The sequence below is a fragment of the Drosophila sechellia genome, unplaced genomic scaffold (assembly GCF_004382195.2).
Source record: "Drosophila sechellia strain sech25 unplaced genomic scaffold, ASM438219v1 U_45, whole genome shotgun sequence".
Classification (NCBI taxonomy): Eukaryota; Metazoa; Arthropoda; class Insecta; order Diptera; family Drosophilidae; genus Drosophila; species Drosophila sechellia.
This window is the reverse complement of record NW_022611319.1, coordinates 1-17,770: the sequence shown is the minus strand read 5'-3', so window position 1 is coordinate 17,770 and position 17,770 is coordinate 1. Positions and strand designations below refer to the sequence as shown.

Sequence of the window (17,770 nt, the reverse complement as noted above, 5' to 3'; positions counted from 1 at the left end):
GGGCTTGAGAATTGCCTTGTACACCAGGATTTTGTGGTTCTGCCTTAGCTTGGACCCTCTCCCAATAAGCCAATGCATCTGCCTCAGACGCGCATCGGCCTGTATGCGTTTGCTGACGATGTGGGGACGCCAAGTGAGCCTGCGGTCCAGGGTAAGTCCTAGGTACTTGGGTGCGGGTGCGTTGGAATGATGACTCCGTTTAGCGTGACCGGTGGGCAGTCTCCTCTCCTTAGTGCAAATGTTGTTTGGGTAGATTTTTCCGCGTTCACTACGATGTTCCACCTGCTGAGCCAGGGATGTAGCGCGTCCATTTGCCTTTGGATTGTTTCGGAGGCTTCTCGTGGGTCGGATGAGGAGGCGAGGAAAGCCGTGTCATCTGCATAAGTCGCTATAGTTAGGTTCCTGGAGGGGATTATGGGAAGGTCTGCGGTGTAAAGGGTGTACAGTATTGGTCCGAGCACACTGCCTTGCGGAACTCCAGCTCTGATCAGTCTGGGTAGGCTTATTGCACTTCCGCATCTGACTTGGAATGCTCTTCCCTCAGTGTAGGATTTGAGGAGGGTAAAATGGGGCTTGGGAGGTAGGATTTGAGTTTATGGAGGAGTCCAGGATGCCAAACTCTGTCGAATGCCTGCTTCACGTCGAGCATTACAGCGCAGCAGTATTTCTTTTGCTCGAATGCCTCGAGGATCCGTTCGACTAGCCGGTGGCATTGCTCTGGTGTTCCGTGGGAGCGCCTGAAGCCAAACTGGTGATCGGGGATCAAACCAGCCTCATCCAGTACTGGCAATACTCTGCGCAAAAATACTCTTTCGAGTATTTTGGAGAGGATTGCCAGCAAACTAATCGGACGATAGGAGGCGAGATTGGCTTCAGGCTTACCAGGCTTGAGGAGGACAATAACCTCTGCTCTTTTCCACTCTTCCGGGAAGTACCCTAGCCGGAAGCAGCTGTTGTAAATGCTGGCCAGCATTTGTGTGCAGCGGGATGGGAGCATTTTTAGGGCCGCCGCATCTATACGATCCAGGCCTGGAGATTTGTTGTTCTTCAGTAGAGCAATCTCCTGCGCAACTTCCTCAGGGTCGACTGGTTCCAACGGGGGACCGGGAGAGCTTGGGCTATTGAGAAACCGGGCTGTTTCAGCATGTTCTTCGGCAGTGCAGCAGTCGAACGGAGAGAAGGCGTTGTAAAGGTGTTCGGCGAAAGCTTCTGCTCTTTCAGCATCCGAAAGGCACCAGGATCCATCTGCTTTGCGCACTGCGGAAACCTTTTTGGCTGGTCGTTTAATGTGGCGGGTGACGTTCCACAGATTGTGGTCTGGGTCCCCGGGAGAGAGTTCCTCGAGGAATCTGAGGAAGGAGTCCTGGCGTAGGCTGGAGATCTTGTCCTTCAACTCCTTTGTGGCGTGATTGAGCGCTGTTTTGTCTCTTGGATTGCGCGTCAAGAACCAAACTCTCCTGAGACGCCTCTTCTCAGTCACGAGTGCCGCAATTTCCGGGGACCAGAGGTGGAGGTCCCTGCTAGGTGTTCTCGCAGTCTTTGGTGGCGGTGGGCTTGCGAATTCCGCAGCGTTTTGCATCTGCCTGGTGAGATTCCCGATAGCTTCATCAATGTTCCTGGGTGTGTTGAGGATGGGGTTCGGATTGACGGTGGAGAGCATCCAGGACGCGAACTTGGCGGCGTCGGTATATTTTCCAGTGAGCCTTCTGAGCGGGGTTTTCCTGAGGACTGGCGTGTTGATTAGCACGTTTATTGCACAGTGGTCTGACAGGAGATCAGCATTTGTTGTGCAGCTGATCTTCGCATGCCCTATGCCTTTCGACACAGCAAAGTCCAGTAGGTCTGGAGTCTTGAGGGGATTCGTTGGCCAGTGAGTGGGCTCGCCAGTGGAGTGGCAGTCCAGTCGGTGGCGTTGCAGGTACCCAAACAGAGTTTTCCCTTTGGGGTTGTTGGCGCGCGATCCCCACCAAGAATGTTTGGCGTTATAATCTCCAGCTGCTATGAAGCGGGGCCCAAAATGCTCGAAGAACTCACTGAGGTGAGATGCTGTTATGCGGTATCTGGGGGGAAAGTAGACCGCTCCAATGTCTAAATCTCCTTGCGGGCTGACAATCCTGATGACAGGACATTGTGCCCAGTCTTGCTGAAACGCGGGCAGCTCTAGGTATTGAATACCGCTCCTGATGAGGATGGCTGCTCCACCGCGTGCTCTGCCAGAAGGATGGTCTGCATGGATGAGGTCATATCCGCTGATATTAAAGTGGGATCTGGGGGAGAAGTGGGTTTCGGCTACGAGTAGGATATCGATCTGGTGGGTCTTCAGATGGTGCTCGACTATGGCCTTGCTGTTCTGCAGGCCGTTCGCATTCCAGACGACTAGGTGGAGCTTTAGTTGCATGACTTGCTGTTGAGAATGGTGGCCACCAGCTGTGTCATCTGGGTGAACATGCGCTCCATCATCCTTTCCATCATTCCTTCCATGCGAGCGAACATCGCTTCTATCTGACCGGAGTGTGGGGTTTCTGTTTGGGTTTGGACTGGGGTTGTGGGATTCTGCGGTGCTGCGTGCACTCCGTTGAGGGCGTCTCGGTAGCTCCTGCCAGAGGTGACGTTTGGTGATGCCACGGGCGGCGCCTTGTTAGCATTAGCGACGGGCCTTGTTTTCGGAGCAGCGAGTGCTTTGGCCCTTTTGTATGCAGGGCATCCCTTGAAAGACGCAGGATGGTCCGCCTGGCAGTGGAAGCAGCACGCTTTGTCGTCCTCCCTCTTCTCACATGCCCTCGATTCGTGAGGGCCTCCACACTTTACACATCGGTATTCCAGGAAGCAGTAACGCTGTGTATGACCGAATCCTTGGCACCTGAAGCATTGAGGCACGTCGTTGAACTTCTGCGGCGGTTCAATGGTTACTACCGACCTGCAGATCCGCTTGACTTGGTAGACGTCTTTGTTGTTGCTGGAAGGCTCCAGGTTGGCGAAGAATATTCCCAGCGGTTCTTTAGTTCTTCTGCCAATGGGATTGTGCAGATCTCTAACAGCGTGCCCTTGTCTGCGAAGGTCTTCAATGATTTCCTCACGATCGGTGGAGTGGTGGAGTCCTTTGATGACAACCTTGTATGCACGTTCATCTTTCGGCTGGAAAGTCCGATGCCTCTTGTTTTGGGCCACAAGTTGGAGACGCAGAGCTGTATAGGACTCTTTGTCCGGCATCATGACACGTACGTTGTTGCCATTCACGGTCTTGTAGGTAAAATTGTTCTTCGGGCCTACAAGAGTCGTGATCATCTTGACGAGTGCCGAGATGTTGGTCACATCGGGGATAAAAATCGGAGGTGGCTTGATGGTCTTCGGGGTGGGCTTTGGTTTCTCGGGGGTCTTGGGCTTGGAATCGTCTTTAGGTCCGGGTTCGTCATCAGAGCTCTCTTGGTCGTACTCGTCTTCTTCGGTCGAGAGTAAAGCGAAGGCGTTGTTGGCGAGCTTCTTGCGCAGAGCTGCGCTAGTGCTTGGCTTATCTTCCAGCTCCTCTCCCTGTGCTTTCTTTGCCGGTTTTCGCTTTATCTCGCCCGGCTCTGTATGCGAGGTGCTTCCCTCGCTGCTGGAGCTGCTCTTGCGTGTTCTCAGAGCCTTTTTGCGTGGTGTTGTTCCAAGCTTGTGGGTGCGCGGGGGGGCCTGCCAGTCCATCTTCTCCAAAGTTGATAAGGAGTGAGGAGGGGGGGGGGGGGGGAAGCTGGGCACCGTAAGCCGGTGAGCCAGGCAGCACGTGGCTGCTGCTTTGCAATTATACCGCTGCTTCGAGCACTGGGTTTTTTGCGCTGATAACACGCACACTCGGGTGTGCGATGGTGTTAGTGCGAACTACCGTTAGGTACGTTGGCTGGGCCAATCAAAACGCGCGACAAGATCACGCGACGCGAAGTGGCTGGGCACAAGTAACGGGACTTACAACTGTGAACAATTTGCTAACAATTTGCTAACAATTTGCTGTCGATCCGCAGGCACGTCTGCACTCGTCGAGTGTTCGATCGCGACTGATCAATTTAGTGACGCATATGATATTGTCCCTATCATATAATTAATATAAAGACTTTAATGGATTGTGTCAAGTTGCCAAACACCTCGTCATCAATTTAGTGACGCATATGATATTGTCCTTATTATATAATTTTTGATATAAAGACTTTAAAGAATTGTATCAAGTTGCCAAACACCTCGTCATCAATTTAGTGACGCATATGATATTGTCCCTATCATATAATTAATATACAGACTCTAATGAATTGTGTCAAGTTGCCAAACACCTCGTCATCAATTTAGTGACGCATATGATATTGTCCCTATCATATAATTTTTGATATAAAGACTTTAAAGAATTGTATCAAGTTGCCAAACACCTCGTCATCAATTTAGTGACGCATATGATATTGTCCCTTTCATATAATTAATATAAAGACTTTAATGGATTGTGTCAAGTTGCCAAACACCTCGTCATCAACTACTATATTATGGTTGCGCCGACCTCTCATATTGTATTCTCTTATGTGTTCATAGGATTTTGACAATTATACGAGTAAATTAAATAATATACATATGAAAATGATTAATTATTATATGTATAAGGGAAAAAATGATGAAATATTCCCATATTATCTTAGTATTATAGAGGAAAGACCGTTGCCGACCTCTGATATTGTTCAAACTTATGTATTTATATGATTTTGGCAATTATATGAGTAAATTAAAAAATATACATATGAAAATGGTTAATTATTATATGTATATGGGAAAAAATGCTAAGATATTCCCATATTCTCTTAGTATTATAGAGAAAAGCCATTTAAGTGAGAGGGTATAGTAGTGTAAACGACCGGAATTACGACAGAGGGTTCAAAAACTACTATAGGTAGGCAGTGGTTGCCGACCTCTCATATTGTTCAAAACTTATGTATTCATATGATTTTGGCAATTGTATGAGTAAATTAAATAATATACATATGAAAATGATTAATTATTATATGTATAAGGGAAAAAATGCTGAAATATTCCCACATTCTCTTAGTATTATAGAGAAAATCCATTATAGTGAGAGGGTATAGTAGTGTAAACGACCGGAATTACGACAGAGGGTTCAAAAACTACTATAGGTAGGCAGTGGTTGCCGACCTCTCATATTGTTCAAAACTTATGTATTCATATGAATTTGGCAATTATATGAGTAAATTAAATAATATACATATGAAAATGATTAATTATTATATGTATAAGGGAAAAAATGCTGAAATATTCCCACATTCTCTTAGTATTATAGAGAAAATCCATTATAGTGAGAGGGTATAGTAGTGTAAACGACCGGAATTACGACAGAGGGTTCAAAAACTACTATAGGTAGGCAGTGGTTGCCGACCTCTCATATTGTTCAAAACTTATGTATTCATATGATTTTGGCAATTATATGATTAAATTAAATAATATACATATGAAAATGGTTAATTATTATATGTATATGGGAAAAAATGCAGAGATATTCCCATATTCTCTTAGTATTATAGAGAAAAGCCATTTAAGTGAGAGGGTATAGTAGTGTAAACGACCGGAATTACGACAGAGGGTTCAAAAACTACTATAGGTAGGCAGTGGTTGCCGACCTCTCATATTGTTCAAAACTTATGTATTCATATGATTTTGGCAATTGTATGAGTAAATTAAATAATATACATACGAAAATGATTAATTATTATATGTATATGGGAAAAAATGCAGAGATATTCCCATATTCTCTTAGTATTATAGAGAAAAGCCATTTAAGTGAGAGGGTATAGTAGTGTAAACCACCGGAATTACGACAGAGGGTTCAAAAACTACTATAGGTAGGCAGTGGTTGCCGACCTCTCATATTGTTCAAAACTTATGTATTCATATGATTTTGGCAATTGTATGAGTAAATTAAATAATATACATATGAAAATGATTAATTATTATATGTATAAGGGAAAAAATGCTGAAATATTCCCACATTCTCTTAGTATTATAGAGAAAATCCATTATAGTGAGAGGGTATAGTAGTGTAAACGACCGGAATTACGACAGAGGGTTCAAAAACTACTATAGGTAGGCAGTGGTTGCCGACCTCTCATATTGTTCAAAACTTATGTATTCATATGATTTTGGCAATTATATGATTAAATTAAATAATATACATATGAAAATGGTTAATTATTATATGTATATGGGAAAAAATGCTGAGATATTCCCATATTCTCTTAGTATTATAGAGAAAAGCCATTATAGTGAGAGGGTATAGTAGTGTAAACGACCGGAATTACGACAGAGGGTTCAAAAACTACTATAGGTAGGCAGTGGTTGCCGACCTCTCATATTGTTCAAAACTTATGTATTCATATGATTTTGGCAATTGTATGAGTAAATTAAATAATATACATATGAAAATGATTAATTATTATATGTATAAGGGAAAAAATGCAGAGATATTCCCATATTCTCTTAGTATTATAGAGAAAAGCCATTTAAGTGAGAGGGTATAGTAGTGTAAACGACCGGAATTACGACAGAGGGTTCAAAAACTACTATAGGTAGGCAGTGGTTGCCGACCTCTCATATTGTTCAAAACTTATGTATCATATGATTTTGGCAATTGTATGAGTAAATTAAATAATATACATATGAAAATGATTAATTATTATATGTATAAGGGAAAAAATGCTGAAATATTCCCACATTCTCTTAGTATTATAGAGAAAATCCATTATAGTGAGAGGGTATAGTAGTGTAAACGACCGGAATTACGACAGAGGGTTCAAAAAACTACTATAGGTAGGCAGTGGTTGCCGACCTCTCATATTGTTCAAAACTTATGTATTCATATGATTTTGGCAATTATATGATTAAATTAAATAATATACATATGAAAATGGTTAATTATTATATGTATATGGGAAAAAATGCAGAGATATTCCCATATTCTCTTAGTATTATAGAGAAAAGCCATTTAAGTGAGAGGGTATAGTAGTGTAAACGACCGGAATTACGACAGAGGGTTCAAAAACTACTATAGGTAGGCAGTGGTTGCCGACCTCTCATATTGTTCAAAAACTTATGTATTCATATGATTTTGGCAATTGTATGAGTAAATTAAATAATATACATATGAAAATGATTAATTATTATATGTATATGGAAAAAATGCAGAGATATTCCCATATTCTCTTAGTATTATAGAGAAAAGCCATTTAAGTGAGAGGGTATAGTAGTGTAAACCACCGGAATTACGACAGAGGGTTCAAAAACTACTATAGGTAGGCAGTGGTTGCCGACCTCTCATATTGTTCAAAACTTATGTATTCATATGATTTTGGCAATTGTATGAGTAAATTAAATAATATACATATGAAAATGATTAATTATTATATGTATAAGGGAAAAAATGCTGAAATATTCCCACATTCTCTTAGTATTATAGAGAAAATCCATTATAGTGAGAGGGTATAGTAGTGTAAACGACCGGAATTACGACAGAGGGTTCAAAAACTACTATAGGTAGGCAGTGGTTGCCGACCTCTCATATTGTTCAAAACTTATGTATTCATATGATTTTGGCAATTATATGATTAAATTAAATAATATACATATGAAAATGGTTAATTATTATATGTATATGGGAAAAAATGCTGAGATATTCCCATATTCTCTTAGTATTATAGAGAAAAGCCATTTAAGTGAGAGGGTATAGTAGTGTAAACGACCGGAATTACGACAGAGGGTTCAAAAACTACTATAGGTAGGCAGTGGTTGCCGACCTCTCATATTGTTCAAAACTTATGTATTCATATGATTTTGGCAATTGTATGAGTAAATTAAATAATATACATATGAAAATGATTAATATTATATGTATAAGGGAAAAAATGCTGAAATATTCCCACATTCTCTTAGTATTATAGAGAAAATCCATATAGTGAGAGGTATAGTAGTGTAAACGACCGGAATTACGACAGAGGGTTCAAAAACTACTATAGGTAGCAGTGGTTGCCGACCTCTCATATTGTTCAAAACTTATGTATTCATATGATTTTGGCAATTATATGATTAAATTAAATAATATACATATGAAAATGGTTAATTATTATATGTATATGGGAAAAAATGCTGAGATATTCCCATATTCTCTTAGTATTATAGAGAAAAGCCATTATAGTGAGAGGGTATAGTAGTGTAAACGACCGGAATTACGACAGAGGGTTCAAAAAACTACTATAGGTAGGCAGTGGTTGCCGACCTCTCATATTGTTCAAAACTTATGTATTCATATGAATTTGGCAATTATATGAGTAAATTAAATAATAAACATATAAAAATTAATATTTATTATATGTATAAAAAAAAAAATAATCATATTATATATGAATAATGGAAAAAAAATGAAATGTTCCTATAATCTCTTAATATATAAGAGAATAGACCGTATGTTGGGTGGCAAACGGAATTGAAAATACCCGCTTGAGGACAGCGGGTTCAAAAACTACTATAGGTAGGCAGTGGTTGCCGACCTCCCGCATTATTCGAAATATTTATTTCGGATTATGTTTATATTGGTTACATAAAATAAAGTATATTATTATCCGTACAAATTTGTTTCTCAGTTCTATAGAACACGGGACTTGGCTCCGCGGATAATAGGAATATACGCTTTTTAGATAATATCGTTGAAACAAAAGTCAAGTTTCTATTATATATAGAATAACAAATCGTTTCCATATATTATCGTTAATTTTTGGAGGCAGGCAAATATTAATTTATTACCTGCCGTATAGTTGGATTATTATATCGTTACGGTATAATACAAATATGGATTCTTATGAAAGAAATATAAAATTATATATTAAATGTGGAAATATTATCATATGCGCTTGGTTTTATGTTATATATTACCAGAGAGATATATGAAAAGAGATAAATTTTAAATTTATCTTCAAAATGCAAATGATTTAATAACTTAATATTTATATTGGTTAAACAAAAATTGTACATGTGTGGATACAATAATTATGTATGTTGGAAATAAAATGATATTTATAATGAAATATGTATATATAAAAAGATAAAATTATAGAAACATATATATTACAATAATTATATGAAATTCTTGTTATATTGGTAAAACAAGTATAAATTAAAAATGAAAATATGGATTACGAATGCTATATAAAAATGGCCGTAATCGAATAGATTTTTTACTTATATTTATATATTTAAAATTTACCCAAAGGCGAAATATTGAATTTTATTCAATATAATAAAATCATGGAATTATATAAAGTGAAAAATCTATATATCTATTATATTGCTTATTTCGATTCAAAAAATATGAATGGAATATGAAGGAAAAACATTATTCTGGTTATCCTGCCAGTAGTTATATGCTTGTCTCAAAGATTAAGCCATGCATGTCTAAGTACACACGAATTAAAAGTGAAACCGCAAAAGGCTCATTATATCAGTTATGGTTCCTTAGATCGTTAACAGTTACTTGGATAACTGTGGTAATTCTAGAGCTAATACATGCAATTAAAACATGAACCTTATGGGACATGTGCTTTTATTAGGCTAAAACCAAGCGATCGCAAGATCGTTATATTGGTTGAACTCTAGATAACATGCAGATCGTATGGTCTTGTACCGACGACAGATCTTTCAAATGTCTGCCCTATCAACTTTTGATGGTAGTATCTAGGACTACCATGGTTGCAACGGGTAACGGGGAATCAGGGTTCGATCCGGAGAGGGAGCCTGAGAAACGGCTACCACATCTAAGGAAGGCAGCAGGCGCGTAAATTACTCACTCCCAGCTCGGGAGGTAGTGACGAAAAATAACAATACAGGACTCATATCCGAGCCTGTAATTGGAATGAGTACACTTTAAATCCTTTAACAAGGACCAATTGGAGGGCAAGTCTGGTGCCAGCAGCCGCGGTAATTCCAGCTCCAATAGCGTATATTAAAGTTGTTGCGGTTAAAACTTCGTAGTTGAACTTGTGCTTCATACGGGTAGTACAACTTACAATTGTGGTTAGTACTATACCTTTATGTATGTAAGCGTATTACCGGTGGAGTTCTATATGTGATTAAATACTTGTATTTTTTCATATGTTCCTCCTATTTAAAAACCTGCACTAGTGCTCTTAAACGAGTGTTATTGTGGGCCGGTACTATTACTTTGAACAAATTAGAGTGCTTAAAGCAGGCTCAAATGCCTGAATATTCTGTGCATGGGATAATGAAATAAGACCTCTGTTCTGCTTTCATTGGTTTTCAGATCAAGAGGTAATGATTAATAGAAGCAGTTTGGGGCATTAGTATTACGACGCGAGAGGTGAAATTCTTGGACCGTCGTAAGACTAACTTAAGCGAAAGCATTTGCCAAAGATGTTTTCATTAATCAAGAACGAAAGTTAGAGTTCGAAGGCGATCAGATACCGCCCTAGTTCTAACCATAAACGATGCCAGCTAGCAATTGGGTGTAGCTACTTTATGGCTCTCTCAGTCGCTTCCCGGGAAACCAAAGCTTTTGGGCCTCCGGGGGAAGTATGGTTGCAAGCTGAACTTAAAGGAATTGACGGAAGGGCACCACCAGGAGTGGAGCCTGCGGCTTAATTTGACTCAACACGGGAAAACTTACCAGTCCGAACATAAGTGTGTAAGACAGATTGATAGCTCTTTCTCGAATCTATGGTGGTGGTGCATGGCCGTTCTTAGTTCGTGGAGTGATTTGTCTGGTTAATTCGATAACGAACGAGACTCAAATATATTAAATAGATATCTTCAGGATTATGGTGCTGAAGCTATGTAGCCTCATTCATGGTGGCAGTAAAATGTTTATTGTGTTTGAATGTGTTTATGTAAGTGGAGCCGTACCTGTTGGTTTGTCCCATTATAAGGACACTAGCTTCTTAAATGGACAAATTGCGTCTAGCAATAATGAGATTGAGCAATAACAGGTCTGTGATGCCCTTAGATGTCCTGGCTGCACGCGCGCTACAATGAAAGTATCAACGTGTATTTCTAGACCGAGAGGTCCGGGTAAACCGCTGAACCACTTTCATGCTTGGGATTGTGAACTGAAACTGTTCACATGAAACTTGGAATTCCCAGTAGTGTGAGTCATTAACTCGCATTGATTACGTCCCTGCCCTTTGTACACACCGCCCGTCGCTACTACCGATTGAATTATTTAGTGAGGTCTCCGGACGTGATCACTGTGACGCCTTGCGTGTTACGGTTGTTTCGCAAAAGTTGACCGAACTTGATTATTTAGAGGAAGTAAAAGTCGTAACAAGGTTTCCGTAGGTGAACCTGCGGAAGGATCATTATTGTATAATATCCTTATCGTTAATAAATATTTGTTATAATACAAATAAATACAATTTACCAAAATAAAAATATTACAAAATGATTCCACGGAATCAAAGTTAAAGTCAAAATAAAATGAAGATGGCTTTTATTTTATATGTGGGCTTGGCACCTCATAAAAGACTTTAACATTATTAATGTTGCTGTGCGTATTTGTGGCAGTACTTACTACAACACGGCGTTTCCTATAAAAACAAATTCCGAAAATGGAAATCGAAGAAACTAAACTAAATTCGAAAGTAAAGTCGAATTAAAATAAAAATAATTTTGAATGTGTGGTAATCAAAATAAGTGTGTGTGTATATGGACCATAATATACACGCGTTGTTCATCTATGTTATGAGCATACGTTGGCTAATGCACAACCTAAATATACAATGTTTGTACCTGTCATCCATCAGGTTAATGTTTTATATAAATTTTGCAGTATGTGTCACCCAAAATAGCAAACCATAACCAGATTATTATGATACATAATGCTTATATGAAACTAAGACATTTCGCAACATTTATTTTAGGTATAAAAATAAATTTATTGAAGGAATTGATATATGCCAGTAAAATGGTGTATTTTTAATTTCTTTCATAAAAACAATATTGACATTATATAAAATTGAATTATAAAACTCTAAGCGGTGGATCACTCGGCTCATGGGTCGATGAAGAACGCAGCAAACTGTGCGTCATCGTGGTGAACTGCAGGACACATGAAACATCGACATTTTGAACGCATATCGCAGTCCATGCTGTTATGTACTTTAATAATTTTTATAGTGCTGCTTGGACTACATATGGTTGAGGGTTGTAAGACTAGCTAATTAAGTTGTTTATAAATTTTTTATAAGCATATGGTATATTATTGATTAAATAATGATTTTATTCATAATATTAAAAAAGAAATGAAAAACATTATCTCACATTTGAATGTGAAAACGAAGAGAAATATTTTCTTTTTCAATCAAATAATACTGAGAAATGTCTAGCATAAAAATTGAAATATTTTCATCTAGAATTGTCTCTTATTAATGATTCGGAAAAGAAAAATCTTGGTTTTGTTATTATTCTTCGTTGGTTCGTTAAATGGATAAAAATGACTTTGCTTACAAGAACTATTGGAACTATTTATAACGAATTTAATTGATGTTTTATCATTTATATATAAAGAATTTATGGCAAAATATAGTTATATATACAACCTCAACTCATATGGGATACCCCTGAATTTAAGCATATTAATTAGGGGAGGAAAAGAAACTAACAAGGATTTTCTTAGTAGCGGCGAGCGAAAAGAAACAGTTCAGCACTAAGTCACTTTGTCTATATGGCAAATGTGAGATGCAGTGTATGGAGCGTCAATATTCTAGTATGAGAAATTAATGATTTAAGTCCTTCTTAATGAGGCCATTTACCCATAGAGGGTGCCAGGCCCGTATAACGTTAATGATTGCTAGATGATGTTTCCAAAGAGTCGTGTTGCTTGATAGTGCAGCACTAAGTGGGTGGTAAACTCCATCTAAAACTAAATATAACCATGAGACCGATAGTAAACAAGTACCGTGAGGGAAAGTTGAAAAGAATCTGAATAGAGAGTTAAACAGTACGTGAAACTGCTTAGAGTTAAGCCCGATGAACCTGAATATCCGTTATGGAAATTCATCATTAAAATTGTAATATTTAAATAATATTATTAAGAATAATGTGCATTTTTTCCATATAAGGAATTGTAATCATTAGCATAATCCCAAATTTATCATAAATATAACTTATAGTTTATTCCAATTAAATTGCTTGCATTTAACACAGAATAAATGTTATTAATTTGATAAAGTGCTGATAGATTTATATTATTACAGAGCGTTAATTTTTCCGGAATTATATAATGGCATAATTATCATTGATTTTTGTGTTTATTATATGCTCTTGTATGATTAACAATGCGAAAGATTCAGGATACCTTCGGGACCCGTCTGAAACACGGACAAGGAGTCTAACATATGTGCAAGTTATTGGGATGTAAACCTAATAGCGTAATTAACTTGACTAATAATGGGATTAGTTTTTTAGCTATTTATAGCTAATTAACACAATCCCGGGGCGTTCTATATATTATGTATAATGTATATTTATATTATTTATGCCTCTAACTGGAACGTACCTTGAGCATATATGCTGTGACCCGAAAGATGTGAACTATACTTGATCAGGTTGAAGTCAGGGGAAACCCTGATGGAAGACCGAAACAGTTCTGACGTGCAAATCGATTGTCAGAATTGAGTATAGGGGCGAAAGACCAATCGAACCATCTAGTAGCTGGTTCCTTCCGAAGTTTCCCTCAGGATAGCTGGTGCATTTTAATATTATATAAAATAATCTTATCTGGTAAAGCGAATGATTAGAGGCCTTAGGGTCGAAACGATCTTAACCTATTCTCAAACTTTAAATGGGTAAGAACCTTAACTTTCTTGATATGAAGTTCAAGGTTATGATATAATGTGCCCAGTGGGCCACTTTTGGTAAGCAGAACTGGCGCTGTGGGATGAACCAAACGTAATGTTACGGTGCCCAAATTAACAACTCATGCAGATACCATGAAAGGCGTTGGTTGCTTAAAACAGCAGGACGGTGATCATGGAAGTCGAAATCCGCTAAGGAGTGTGTAACAACTCACCTGCCGAAGCAACTAGCCCTTAAAATGGATGGCGCTTAAGTTGTATACCTATACATTACCGCTAAAGTAGATGATTTATATTACTTGTGATATAAATTTTGAAACTTTAGTGAGTAGGAAGGTACAATGGTATGCGTAGAAGTGTTTGGCGTAAGCCTGCATGGAGCTGCCATTGGTACAGATCTTGGTGGTAGTAGCAAATAATCGAATGAGACCTTGGAGGACTGAAGTGGAGAAGGGTTTCGTGTGAACAGTGGTTGATCACGAGTTAGTCGGTCCTAAGTTCAAGGCGAAAGCCGAAAATTTTCAAGTAAAACAAAAATGCCTAACTATATAAACAAAGCGAATATAATACACTTGAATAATTTTGAACGAAAGGGAATACGGTTCCAATTCCGTAACCTGTTGAGTATCCGTTTGTTATTAAATATGGGCCTCGTGCTCATCCTGGCAACAGGAACGACCATAAAGAAGCCGTCGAGAGATATCGGAAGAGTTTTCTTTTCTGTTTTATAGCCGTACTACCATGGAAGTCTTTCGCAGAGAGATATGGTAGATGGGCTAGAAGAGCATGACATATACTGTTGTGTCGATATTTTCTCCTCGGACCTTGAAAATTTATGGTGGGGACACGCAAACTTCTCAACAGGCCGTACCAATATCCGCAGCTGGTCTCCAAGGTGAAGAGTCTCTAGTCGATAGAATAATGTAGGTAAGGGAAGTCGGCAAATTAGATCCGTAACTTCGGGATAAGGATTGGCTCTGAAGATTGAGATAGTCGGGCTTGATTGGGAAACAATAACATGGTTTATGTGCTCGTTCTGGGTAAATAGAGTTTCTAGCATTTATGTTAGTTACTTGTTCCCGGATAGTTTAGTTACGTAGCCAATTGTGGAACTTTCTTGCTAAAATTTTTAAGAATACTATTTGGGTTAAACCAATTAGTTCTTATCAATTATAACGATTATCAATTAACAATCAATTCAGAACTGGCACGGACTTGGGGAATCCGACTGTCTAATTAAAACAAAGCATTGTGATGGCCCTAGCGGGTGTTGACACAATGTGATTTCTGCCAGTGCTCTGAATGTCAAAGTGAAGAAATTCAAGTAAGCGCGGGTCAACGGCGGGAGTAACTATGACTCTCTTAAGGTAGCCAAATGCCTCGTCATCTAATTAGTGACGCGCATGAATGGATTAACGAGATTCCTACTGTCCCTATGCCTACTATCTATCGATACACAAGCCACGGACGGGAACGGGCTTGGAATAATTAGCGGGAAAGAAGACCCTTTTGAGCTTGACTCTAATCTGGCAGTGTAAGGAGACATAAGAGGTGTAGAATAAGTGGGAGATATTAGACCTCGGTTTGGTATCGTCAATGAAATACCACTACTCTTATTGTTTCCTTACTTACTTGATTAAATGGAACGTGTATCATTTCCTAGCCATTATACGGATATATTTATTATATCTTATGGTATTGGGTTTTGATGCAAGCTTCTTGATCAAAGTATCACGAGTTTGTTATATAATCGCAAACAAATTCTTTAATAAAACGATGCATTTATGTATTTTTGATTTGAAAATTTGGTATAACTCCAATTACTCAGGTATGATCCAATTCAAGGACATTGCCAGGTAGGGAGTTTGACTGGGGCGGTACATCTCTCAAATAATAACGGAGGTGTCCCAAGGCCAGCTCAGTGCGGACAGAAACACACATAGAGCAAAAGGGCAAATGCTGACTTGATCTCGGTGTTCAGTACACACAGGGACAGCAAAAGCTCGGCCTATCGATCCTTTTGGTTTAAAGAGTTTTTAACAAGAGGTGTCAGAAAAGTTACCATAGGGATAACTGGCTTGTGGCGGCCAAGCGTTCATAGCGACGTCGCTTTTTGATCCTTCGATGTCGGCTCTTCCTATCATTGTGAAGCAAAATTCACCAAGCGTTGGATTGTTCACCCATGCAAGGGAACGTGAGCTGGGTTTAGACCGTCGTGAGACAGGTTAGTTTTACCCTACTAATGACAAACGTTGTTGCGACAGCATTCCTGCGTAGTACGAGAGGAACCGCAGGTACGGACCAATGGCACAATACTTGTTCGAGCGAACAGTGGTATGACGCTACGTCCGTTGGATTATGCCTGAACGCCTCTAAGGTCGTATCCGTGCTGGACTGCAATGATAAATAAGGGGCAATTTGCATTGTATGGCTTCTAAACCATTTAAAGTTTATAATTTATTTTATAAACGACAATGGATGTGATGCCAATGTAATTTGTAACATAGTAAATTAGGAGGATCTTCGATCACCTGATGCCGCGCTAGTTACATATAAAAGCATTATTTAATACAATGACAAAGCCTAGAATCAATTGTAAACGACTTTTGTAACAGGCAAGGTGTTGTAAGTGGTTGAGCAGCTGCCATACTGCGATCCACTGAAGCTTATCCTTTGCTTGATGATTCGATAAATAAATGATTTTTTCCTGTAGCCACACATCGTCATCAATTTAGTGACGCATATGATATTGTCCCTATCATATAATTAATATAAAGACTTTAATGGATTGTGTCAAGTTGCCAAACACCTCGTCATCAATTTAGTGACGCATATGATATTGTCCCTATCATAATAATTAATATAAAGACTTTAATGAATTGTGTCAAGTTGCCAAACACCTCGTCATCAATTTAGTGACGCATATGATATTGTCCCTATCATATAATTTTTATATAAAGACTTTAAAGAATTGTATCAAGTTGCCAAACACCTCGTCATCAATTTAGTGACGCATATGATATTGTCCTATCATATAATTTATATAAGACTTTAAGAATTGTGTCAAGTTGCCAAACACCTCGTCATCAATTAGTGACGCATATGATATTGTCCTTATCATATAATTTTAATAAAGACTTTAAAGATTGTCAAGTTGCCAAACACCTCGTCATCAATTTAGTGACGCATATGATATTGTCCTATCATATTTAATATAAAGACTTTAATGGATTGGTCATATTGCAAACACCTCGTCATCAATTTAGTGAACGCATATGATATGTCCTATATATAATTAATATAAAGACTTTAATGAATTGTGTCAAGTTGCCAAACACCTCGTCACAATTTAGTGACGCATATGAATATTGTCCTATCATATAATTTTTGATATAAAGACTTTAAAGAATTGTATCAAGTTGCCAACACCTCGTCATCAATTTAGTGACGCATATGATATTGTCCTATACATAAATTATATAAGACTTTAATGAATTGTTCAAGTTGCCAAAACACCTCGTCATCAATTTAGTGACGCATATGAAATTTGTCCTTATCATATAATTTTAATATAAAGACTTTAATGAATTGTATCAAGTTGCCAACACCTCGTCATCAATTTAGTGACGCATATGATATTGTCCCTATCAAAATAATATACAGACTTAATGAATTGTGTGTCAGTTGCCAAACACCTCGTCATCATTTAGTGACGCATATGATATTGTCCCTATCATTAATTTTTGAATATAAAGATTTAAAGAATTGTATCAAGTTGCCAAACACCTCGTCATCAATTTAGTGACGCATATGATATTGTCACTTCAATATTAAATATAAAGACTTTAATGGATTGTGTCAAGTTGCCAAACACGCTCGTCATCAATTTAGTGACG

The 17,770-nt window shown here is 38.5% G+C and overlaps 2 non-coding genes across 2 annotated transcripts; both read left to right on the top strand.

The window, feature by feature from the left end:
• The first annotated feature begins 12,045 nt into the window (after positions 1–12,045).
• On the top strand, positions 12,046–12,226 carry LOC116803301. Its single transcript, XR_004363537.1, has one exon. It is a non-coding gene; the product is annotated as a 5.8S ribosomal RNA (ribosomal RNA).
• Positions 12,227–12,613: 387 nt separating this feature from the next.
• Positions 12,614–16,563, top strand: LOC116803298. The gene has a single exon (XR_004363535.1). It is a non-coding gene; the product is annotated as a large subunit ribosomal RNA (ribosomal RNA).
• Positions 16,564–17,770: the final 1,207 nt, after the last annotated feature.